At 59.1% G+C, this 10,539-nt stretch overlaps 1 long non-coding RNA gene across 1 annotated transcript; it reads left to right on the top strand.

Moving 5' to 3' along the window:
- Positions 1-5,309: 5,309 nt before the first annotated feature.
- LOC125169438 (uncharacterized) lies at positions 5,310-6,408 on the top strand. The gene is made up of 3 exons (XR_007153678.1): positions 5,310-5,402; positions 5,573-5,700; positions 5,976-6,408. It is a non-coding gene; the product is annotated as an uncharacterized LOC125169438 (long non-coding RNA).
- Positions 6,409-10,539: the final 4,131 nt, after the last annotated feature.

The following is a 10,539-nucleotide window of genomic DNA, read 5'->3' as shown; positions in this document are numbered from 1 at the left end:
GCCAAGCTGAGTGCTCATGCTGTGTCCCCACCACCACCACCCTTAGGTCTGCAGTAAGATGTAAGGACAGCCTGGCCTGGCATTGAATCTGCACCCTAGCACTTGCTAGTTGTGTGGACTTGAGTGCTCTGGACCTCGGCTCCCTCCTCTATAAAATGGGCACAATAATAAGAACACTTGGAGAAGGTGGTCAAGACCGGAGTTGACATGCGTAAACCAGCCCGAAGCAGGCACCGTCGCGTCCCCATTTTGCAGAGGAGGATGCTGCGGGTCACTTCAAGGTGACACGGCCGGTTCAGGGGGGTGCATTCATTAACCCGGAAAACCGTCAGTGGGGCCCCACTGACCCCGTCAGAGTGCGAAGCTCATCTGCTTCTGCACAGAAACTTACGGCGGGAGGAGGCAGACCCGTAAGTTAGAACCCTCCATAGGACGGAGCAGGTGCAAAGCTGGAGGAGAGTATGAACGAATTGTGGCGGGTTCGCAGAAAGCCCCCAGCGGCCCCTCCCCGGCTCCCTCATCCAGTCCAAAAGGCTATTTGAATTTCATTTCAACCATAGCAGTTGGATCTGTGGGGTCAGCAAAGGAGGCTCCAGCCACCAGGGTGGCTTGCCCTGGACCCTGTGAACTCCTGGGCCGCCCAGCTCCCCTCACCCTCCAGGGGCGGCCCCGGACCGGAGCCTCTTGGGCACAGCCGAGCCCGCTCAGAGACACCATTCGCATTGGGGGAAGCGCGGAGGGCGTGGGGGTTGTGTGTGGGGAGGCAGGCTCCCGTCTGTGGGAGCTGATGCAGGTCAGGCTGCCAGAGTTCCAGGGCACCTGGCGGGTGGGAGAGGGGCCGCGGGGAGCCGCCCAGCCCCGCCAGCGACAGAGGGCGGGGCCCAGACCTGGAGCTTCCCGCCTGCCCGGGAATGCCATCCGCCAGCCACAGGTCCCAGCCCACACTGGGCACCCAGAGGGCTGCGGGGGAGGGTGGGATGTGAGCTCCTCCCCACCCCCCGTGGACACCCGGTGGGGAATGTGTTGAGCTCGTCAACATCTCTCTGGCCACAGGCTGAGGGCTCCTGTGGCTCCTAAATGGTGGGGCAGAAGCCAGGTCATTAGACAGGGGAGACTGTCATTAGTGCGGGCGATGCCACCACCACACAGACAATGGCAAACAGTCATTAGTGGCTGTGTCACAGGGGTGAGGCAACGTTGGCGGGGTGCAGGGAGCTGGGCTGGGGGAGCCCACACTCGCACACTCACACGCTCATGCACACCCACGTGCGCGCACCCACACACCCACGTTCACTCACAAACGGAAGTGGGAGTAGATCCACTCACGCCTTCACGTGGGCATGTGAGTAGACACACGTCCACACACTTGCGTGGCCACACACTCACACTCATAGAGAGACACACTTGCATGATTGCACACTCACCCATTTACAAGGGACATGAGCAGGTATGCGCTCGCACATGTACACGTCCACACGGGGACAGCTGGGTGCCGTCGCACACTTACGCGTTCACTTGTTCGTGCGCGGGTGCGAGCAGATGCGCTCACACTCTCACAAGTCCACGCTCACGTGCGGAACGCGAGTAGGCACGCTCACACACTTGCACACTTACATGCTCACACCTGTTCCCACGCCTCACATCAGTGTGATAGATACACTCATACGTTCACACCCTCCCACAGGGGCGCCAGAGACACATGTTCACACACTTGCACAGTCACACAATCGCTCACACACGTGAGGTGTGAGGAGACACGCCCTCCCACCAGGGGCACGAGTACTTGCCCATTCCCACATTCACACACTCAGGGGCTGAACAGACATACTGCCCAGAAGGGCCCACAGGATCCAAGAGATGCCCCACACGCACCAGAGGGGAGGGCCATAGATCCTCCTACAGCCGGGTACCCAGACACACAGCTATCTCCCCACTGCCTTGAGATGGACTCACAGACACCCCCTCTCACACACCCCCTCCCATGCCACCCACCCCTCACTTCAAAGGACCAGCACCCAGGATGGAAAAGGCACACGAAGCAGAAGCAGAGAGGCTGGCTGTGCCCTAAGGGCAGAGACCAGGTCTGTTTTAACACCGTAGCCCCTGCACACCCCCATCCTCACGGCTAGCCGTGCCCTCCCTTACTCGACTCCCCACACACACACAAAATGGGCCACCGTAGGCATGTTTCTAAGAACTCCTGAGCCCCGCAGTCGGGGAGACACAGGAAGAGGAGGCTGGGATCCGAGGAGGAGGAGAGCTCCTGAAATCCAGCCTCGGTCCCAGTTTTGACACTTCCCTCCCACCCACCCACCCCCCATCAGTGGTTTTCACGTGGCAAGTCGTGGGCCCAGCTTCCCGTTCAGAGCATGAGGGCGGGGGCGGAAGGGAAGAGAGGCGGCCTGGAGCTTACTCATCAGACGCGGAATGTGGAAGGCAGTGGAGGCTGAGTCCTGGGTGCAGATCCTAGCTCGGCCACGAGTTGGGCGTGTTGGTTTCCTGTTGCTGCTGTAACAAATAAATCACCATGAATTTGATGGCTTCAAACAACAGAATTTCATTAGCTCACAGTTTGAAGGTCAGAGCTCCAAAATGGAACGAAATGGGCTAAAATCAAGGCGCCAAGAGGGCCGTGCCCCTGCAGAAAGTGCTAGAGGAAGAACATTTCCTCATTCTTTTCTAGCCTCCACAGGCCACCCACTTCCTTGGCCCTTCCTCTCGAAGGCAATGGCCAGACGAGGCGGTCTCACTGCCCCATCCTTCTGCCCCCCTTCTTCGCATTAGAAAGACCCTTGTGATGACCCTGAGCCCACCCAGATAGTTCAGGATAATCTCCCCATCTCAAGCCCCTTGACTTAATCATGACAGCAAAGTCCGGAGGTTGGCACAGACATATTTGGGGCGGAGCATCTTGCTGCCTGCCACACCAGGTGATCTTGGACAAGTCACTTCACCTCCCAGAGCCTCAGCGTCGTCAACGCAATCTGGAAATCACTCCTACCACACGGGTGGTCATGGGGATTTAGAAAAGCCACGTGGATGAAGCACTGTGCCTCCCTGGGGTGGGGTGGGGGGGCGCGGGGAGGGAGGGCAGGGGGACTGGGTCCACGGTACCAGCCTCTCCCTTTGCAGCTTCCTGAGCATAAAGGATTCAGCATGATGCAGGAGAAGGGTGGCTGAGGGGCCGCAGAGACTAGCAAGGGGGTCTCTGTGGGCTTGGGCAGGGGCAAGAACTGGGAGGGGCTGTGGGTATCTGTGAGGGTCCCTGGATCTGGGCAGCCGCGAGCCCCTGACGTGAGGGGAGCCACCCCGCGAGGCTAGGGGCCCCCCCGCACCTGCAGTGACCTGAGCTAGGAAGCAGGGTGGGGCTGGGCCTGCCGCTCCTGCCTTCCTGCCCCTCATCTGCTGCCATCTGTTTGCAGGGCCCCAGGGCCAGCGGGTGGGCAGGAGCCCCAGCCCAGGCTGCTATTACCCTGCTAAGTGCAGATGGAAGAATGATGACCCAGGAAGATAAACCCCACATAGTGGAATCGCCCGCTCGAAAACACTCATTAGTCCCCACGTCTGCCCTGTGCTGTTTGCCCGCTCAGGACGCAGCTGTGGCATCTCAGAGAGGAGCTGAGGTCATCGGATTCCCACTGGCCGCCCTGCTCCAGCCAGTGGCCCTGGCTGGACGCCCTGTCCGGAGGCCCCCTGCCACCCACCGCAGTCACCTCACTGGCCCAGCCCTGCACCCCGCTCCCTCTGCTCCTCCACCCACCCCCCCTCCTCCCCCAGCTAACCATACAACCCCAGCTCTTCTCGCACCATCCCAGCCCCACCTCCTCCCAGCTTCCGCCACAACCTCGGGGTCTAACCCAGAGACTAAGACTCCAGTCAGCATGAAGACGCAACTGGGGGCACGTGGATGCTGAGTGCGTCAAGTTCAACCGCCGAGCTCCCACTGTGCTCAGTACGGGGGATACAAAGATGAATGAACCAACCACCATAGTTCAGGCTTCCGTTCTCAAGATCCCTCCTCCTGTGTGCCCTGAAAGGCCCTGAGGACCCCTGGATGAGGGGACAGCCCCACATGTGGGGTGGTGTGCAAGCTGGTGGCTGGCTGGCCCGGCTGTGCCTTTCCAGGACTGGCTGGCCTGTGTCAGCGGGCACAGTGCCCAGCACCACCGTGAGCTGCCACCTTCCTGGCAGGCTCACAGAGGCCGGGCACTGATCGCTCAACAGAGAGCCGGACACAGTTTCGGTCTATTATCAGGGCAGATAAAGCAGCCGCCGAAGCTCAGGGAGTAGTTTGGGCTCACAAATAGGCAGCTCCAGATACCCTCCCCCCCCCACCCTGCTTTTGTCAGCCACCCCAGCCTTCCAGTCCCTCTTTGTTCCTCTCTGAAAGCAGCCCCAGGGAGGGGGACACCTCCTAAATACTGCCTGCACGGTGCCAGGAATGAAAGGGTGAGGAGGCTGGAAACAGCCGGGCAGCAGGCCCGGAGGCAGGGGCTAAACGGAAAGAGATTCCAGAGTTCAGAAAGCACTAGACGGGGAGGCTGCAGGGACCCGGAATGTGGGGAGAACACCCAAGTCATCACCCTGCCTGTATTCGCCCCACTGCTCAGCAGAGACCCAGGCACCCAGGAGAGACACAGAATGCATTCCCTGAGTGAAGGCACAGCAGGAGGGGTGGATAGAATTGGCTGGTTTCTTCAGTGGCCAAGACTTGGTGGGAGTTGGGGGGGTGGGCAGCACGGGGACAGAATAGAGAAGAGACAGGGTTCCAGACCCTGTCTAGTGGCGGTGGGGGCCTGGGGGAGGGAAGAAACCTTTACCTAAGTGGGCCGTAGAAACAAGTGCTAAAGAATAAGAGGGCACACTGTGCGTTAATTCAACAACTGTTTCTTGCACACCTACTATGTGCCGCTGATGCTAGAGCAATGAACAAAGCAAAGTCCTGCCATCATGAAGGCTGCTTTTGAGAGCTCCTGGCTCAGAGGGCAAGTGAGGGGGCCATCTGGGGAGACTTCCTACAGGGAGGGAGCAGGCGGACCTAGAGCTGGCTGGGTGGCTGAGCGAGGCTCAGAGCAGACAGGGTTGTTGGAAGGCCCAAGGCCAGGCACAGTGGGAGGCATGGAGAGTGAGGGGAGGCCACCAAGACCCCTGCTGGGGCCAGCAGACAGCAGATGCAGACAGCAGATGAGAGGGCGTGGTCTTTCCCAGGGAACCCAGGGGCCCCTTGGCCCTCCTTGGGAGGCAGTGAACCATGGAGGAAGCAGGGCCCTCCCACCAGCTTCCCTTTGTGCAATTCTTTTTCCTGCTCCTCTCCACCCAGAAGCAGGCCTGGCAACAAGGCTGAAACACCACTGGCAGAAACACAGCACCCACACAGCCAGGCATGGGCTGGGGTTCCCCAGGTAGGCTGGGCCTATCCTACCTCTGGACCAGGGGAACCTCCCCCATATGTCCTACCCTCAGGTCCTACAGTGAGGGAGGGACTGGGGAGCTTATGGCTTGGTCCCAGCCCTGCCCCAAATGCATGCCTGACCAGCTCAGAGAGGCCTCTTCCTTCCTCTTTCTTTTGCAGGGAGGACCATCAATCTTCTCACCCACCTAAGACATTTGGCTGCAGCAGGAGGGCCTCAGAGTTCCTACCCGATGCTGAGTGGGACCCAAAGGAACAGGATGCCAGGCCTCTGCGGGTCACCCGTGGTGGTATGTGTGAAACCCCGGGCAGAGAACCCAACGTGAGCCATGGGCCCATCCCCATCGGCCCAGCTCAGCCTGGCAAGGAGGCAGCCAGGTCCCGGAGAGCAGGGGCCCCAGAGCCAGCTTCCAGAATTGGGGGTGTCTCCCCATCCTGACTTTCCTCCACAACCCACCTGGGGTCTGTCACTCTACACCACCCAAAGCTCTTTACGTCGTGCCCTGGGTTGCAATTCAGTACAACAAGTGCCCTGTGCAGAAGGGTGGCCTTTTACTCATTCCAGAAATAAATGGCCATCAAGCACCCACTACATGCGAGGCACTGTGCCGGGCACTGGGACACCGAGGGACTAAACCACCACACCGTCCCCGTGTTCACAGAGCTTCCCAGGAGAGGCACAGGTAAACAACCAACAACAAATAATTACAAATTGGGTTAAGTGCTATGAAGACAGGAAAGTGTAATTAGCCTGTGCTCACCTCTCTCTGGCCCCCGAGGCCTGCCCTCATTATGGAATACCCACAACTGCCTGACCTCTCCAGCACGCTGCTCGGCCGAGGACCTCGCTTACACCTGGCATAGCAAAGATGTGACAACAGTTTGAGGAACATTTGCTGAGCCCAATTGGAGACAAAAACAATTTTTTTTAATTGTTTTTAACGTGTATCTATTTATTTTTGAGAAAGAGAGAGAGAAAGAGAGAGAGACAGAGCATGAGTGGGGGAGGGACAGAGAGCGAGGGAGACACAGAATCCGCCGAAGCAAGGCTCCAGGCTCCGAGCTGTCAGCACCGAGCCCGACGTGGGGCTCGAACCCACGCACTGTGAGATCATGACCTGAGCCGGACGCTTAACCGCCTGAGCCACCCAGGCGCCCCCCCAAATTTTTTTTAATTAAAAAACAGCAAACTATATGCTAACTAATTTGGATGTAAATTTTAAAAAATAAAAAATAAAATTTAAAAAAAAAAAACCAGCAATCATGCAGGTGGATTGTACGATCGAAGTTTACAGCCACTGAAGCCCAGAGAGGCCGAACATTTGGCCCTGGAACCACACAGCTGGTGCGTGGTAGAGCCCAGACCGGAAACCAGGGTTGCCATCCCCGGGTCCACAGCTCTGCCACCACCATGCGGCCCTGCTGGCATATCCCGAACCACCTCACAGCCTGCGGGAGCCTCACAGCCTCCTGGCCCGTCTCCGATGCCTACTTGGCAGGGCAGCAGGGTCCGGTGGCCTCACACGCGATGATGGAAGTGTTCCAAGCCTGTGCTCTCCAACACGGACTCATGACATCACTCAGCAGGTTCAGGGAAATAGGGCCAGAGTGGTGGGGTGGAAATCAGCAGGGGCTGTGGAGAGAAGGAAGGTATGGAGGTGATGAGACCCCGAAAAGAAGGAGAGTAGGAGCAAAGGATCCCGAGGAATCTTCCAGACTTTATCCCATAACACACGGGGAGCCACTGAAACACTTTATGCAAAGTAATGAAACGCCTTGAATGCAGCTTCCCTGGGCCCCCGAGGCGGTCACTGCTCCTCTGAACTCCTCAGCGACATTGATACCTGCCCCCTCTGGGGATGTGTCCCTGTATCCCAGATGCCCTCAGCCAGCTCAGTGCCTCTCCCAGGTCCCCATGGCCTGCTTGGCATGTGGAGGAGACTTACATGGTCGCCCCATTCCTGAGACGTGACCACTGGGCAGAGCCTCCCTCCTGCGGCCTCAGAGCAGGCCTGCTCAAAGGGACAGCCCAGAGGAATTAGGTGGGAGTTTCTCACCTCATCGGGCCAGAGGGTCCTGACCCAGTGAGCCTTGATGTGGATGTGCATTTAGGAGAGACGAAGAGAGATAGCAGGAACCTGAACAGGATCATCTGGGAAGTCTTCCTAGAGGGGTCGCCGGGCCTCCCATCATGCCCTGGAGTGAGACTAAGATTCTTCCCCACATGGAGAGTCCCTGCCTGTCTCCCCAAGAGCCACATCCCACCCCAGAGCCCCAGCCGGGCTGAGATAAGTTCACTGGAACATTCATCCAGGAACTATGCGTTGCTGTTCTGAGTGATCCCAGGCCCGCCTGCTCGACGGGCCAAGCCTCAGGGCAAGTGCGGAGCAGAGCACGTGAAGGAGACACTGAAACTGTGACACATGGATGCCATTCCCACAAGGCCACCTAGGCAGGCTGCGGGGGCTCCGACAGGCGAAGGAGGCCTGGGCCCGGGCCCTGAGTGGGCAGGACGCTCTGAGTGCAATGGGTAGACAGGGAGGCAAGAGAGAAGAGGTGGATGAGAAAGAAGGAGACAGATCAGAGGTTGGGAGGGAGGGACATAGAGAAACAGAAGGAAAGGAAGAAGCAGAGAAAACGAGAAACTCCCCTTTGCTTCTTGGGGGACCGATTTCAAGGGCCTTTCGGACATTCAGACAGTCCCGCCCACACCTCCCCCACCCCCTCCCCCGAAGCCCCACCTCTGGCCAGACCGTGCCTCCCCGCTTCTCTGCCTGGGGGGGGGGGGGGAGGGGGGCGGGATCAGGATGGCATCCTGTCACCAGTTACAGGAGATCGGGGCGAAGGAGGGAGACAAGGGTGGAGGGAGGGGCACTGAGATCTCCGTCCCTGGACCATGTAAGGACCAACCAGGACCGGCCTCCAGAACCCCAGAGGCACAGTGTCCTGATGCTGTCTCCAGCTGGGGGTCACCCACGCTCGCGCCCCACCTGAAACCCGAAGCAAGTTTGTTGTCAGTACCTCCAGGAGGGGTTTGGAGACTGCCCAGGTACCCCAACATCCCCAGAGAGAATGAAAATTCCGCCCACCTTCCGTCCTCCCTCTCCCAACCCCTGCCAGGCATCCTGATTCCTGGGAGGCCTGAGCCCCTAGGTGGTTTGGCTCTGAATGGAGGCCGGGAGAGGGTCACATCAGGTCCTCTGTAAGGGTGGAGAAGCAGGGGACTGTGTAGTTGACCCCAAGGATACCTTCGTGGAGGTAGAGGATGATGTGGGTGGAGCTTAGAGCTGGAAGTGGGAGGGGCAGGGGAGGAGGAGGGGCTGGGTGTTTGGAGGAGTTTTGTTTGGAGCTTTTTCCGCTGCTCTTCCTGTTTGGCAGCCAGAGCTGTGACGGCCAATGGCCACCGGGACCCACACCCACCTCCGGCCAGGGCCCCAGGCCAACATGCCCTCCATGCCTCCAAGAGGCCCAGCCGCCCCCAAGGAAAGCCATGCAACGCTCAGGCCCCAGAGATGGGCCAGCCAGGCCAGCCTGGAAGCCGGGGACTAGGCCATTAACTGTGCCTTGTTAAAGCTCTGAGGCTGACAGAGGTCAGCACAAGTCAGCAAGAAACAGCAGACTTAAGTCAGGCAGAGGCATTTTTGAGAATTGGAGCACCCAGCTCAAAGAAAATTAGGAGGCACAGTAAGAAGGCCCTTCCTCTCATTATCACGCTGCCCTTTCCGGGGGTCACCAGGCCCAGAGGCCAAGAGAAGAGGGAGGGCTCATAACTCCACCTGTCTGGGCCCAAATCCATCCCTGCCAAGTTGTGTGACCTTAGACAGGCGCTGAACCCCTCTGAGCCTCAGTTTCGTCCTCTGTAAATTGGGGCTGATGAGAACGAACTCCTCTACCTCAAATGTCACGAGGATTCTGGGAGCTAATCCGCGTGAAGCATTCGGGACATACCTGGCGTGTCGGCTGTCATTTTGGCAGAGCCCCCATGCCACTGCCTGCGTCCCCCGTCCCCACAGAGCACACAGGGGTGGCCAGCGTGGGGGAGGGCAGGCTGCTGAGGTGGACCACATGCCATATGGATACGAGGTCGGGGAGGCCGGGGTGGGCCAGGCGGTGGGTGCCGAGTGGGGAATGGACAGCACGTGTCAGAAGTGGGGACACAGACACCATCACAGTGACCTGGTCACCCAGAAGTACCTTGCCGGCCCACCCCCAACATCAGAGCTGGGAACTCAGCCTCGGGATAGTGAGCCAGAAATGCCCACTCTGTGGGAAAGAGGTCTGGCCTGGGAGGCGGGAGGCCTGGATGGGGCCGTGTCATCCGGGCACTGGCTCTCATCTCCAGCCCGTCTCTTCCTTCAGTCCCGGAGGGGCCAAGAGCTCTCCTACCCCTGACCCCCTGAGCCTCTCCTAGACACTCTCTCTGCTGGGGTCCCACGGCCCCAGAGTGGTACGCTAGGCCCAGCCAGGGAGGGCACACAGGACCAGCCAGCCAGGGCAAGAGTGCCCAGGACCATCAGGCCAGACAGGAAGGAAAAGCAGGCCCCAGAGAGCCAGCAACCCAGGAAGGGAAAGAGCAGGGGCTCTGGAACTGCAGCAGGGTGGCACGGAGGGGGCACTCTGGGCTGACTGAACTTTCTGCCGCCCCACCAGAGGTTCTCTGGGAACCATGGGGCATCTTTTCTACAGATACTTCATTCTGAAGATGAAACAGGGGAAGGAGAAGGGAGGACGGAGGAAAGGAGAGAAGAGAAAGGGCGGGAGGCAGGGCCACATTCCCACAGCCCTTGAGGAAGAGCTGCATGTGACCCCTGCCATCTCCTCCATTAGACGCAACCCCCCAAAGGCAGGCCCTGGGTCTTAGCCACCATTTACTGAGGGCTTCGTGCCCTGCCCTCCGCTGAGTTCCGTGCATACACCGACTCCCGTGGCGGTGGTATTTTCATCCTCGACACAGAAGTCAAATGACCTGCCTGAGCTCACAGGGGCGGCGGGCAGCCAAGCTGAGTCTGGAGCCCAGGCCTCACTTGGCCTTGGCCATCTGTTTCCTCCCCAGCCCCTGAAGAGTAAGTTGTCCCAGTAGGTGCTCAATAAATGATAGATCAAAGGAGGGAAGGAGGGAGAGAGAGAGG

Source organism: Prionailurus viverrinus, chromosome B4 (genome assembly GCF_022837055.1).
Source record: "Prionailurus viverrinus isolate Anna chromosome B4, UM_Priviv_1.0, whole genome shotgun sequence".
Taxonomy (NCBI): Eukaryota; Metazoa; Chordata; class Mammalia; order Carnivora; family Felidae; genus Prionailurus; species Prionailurus viverrinus.
Note: the sequence above shows the minus strand (reverse complement) of the source record. Positions and strands in the feature narration are given on the sequence as shown.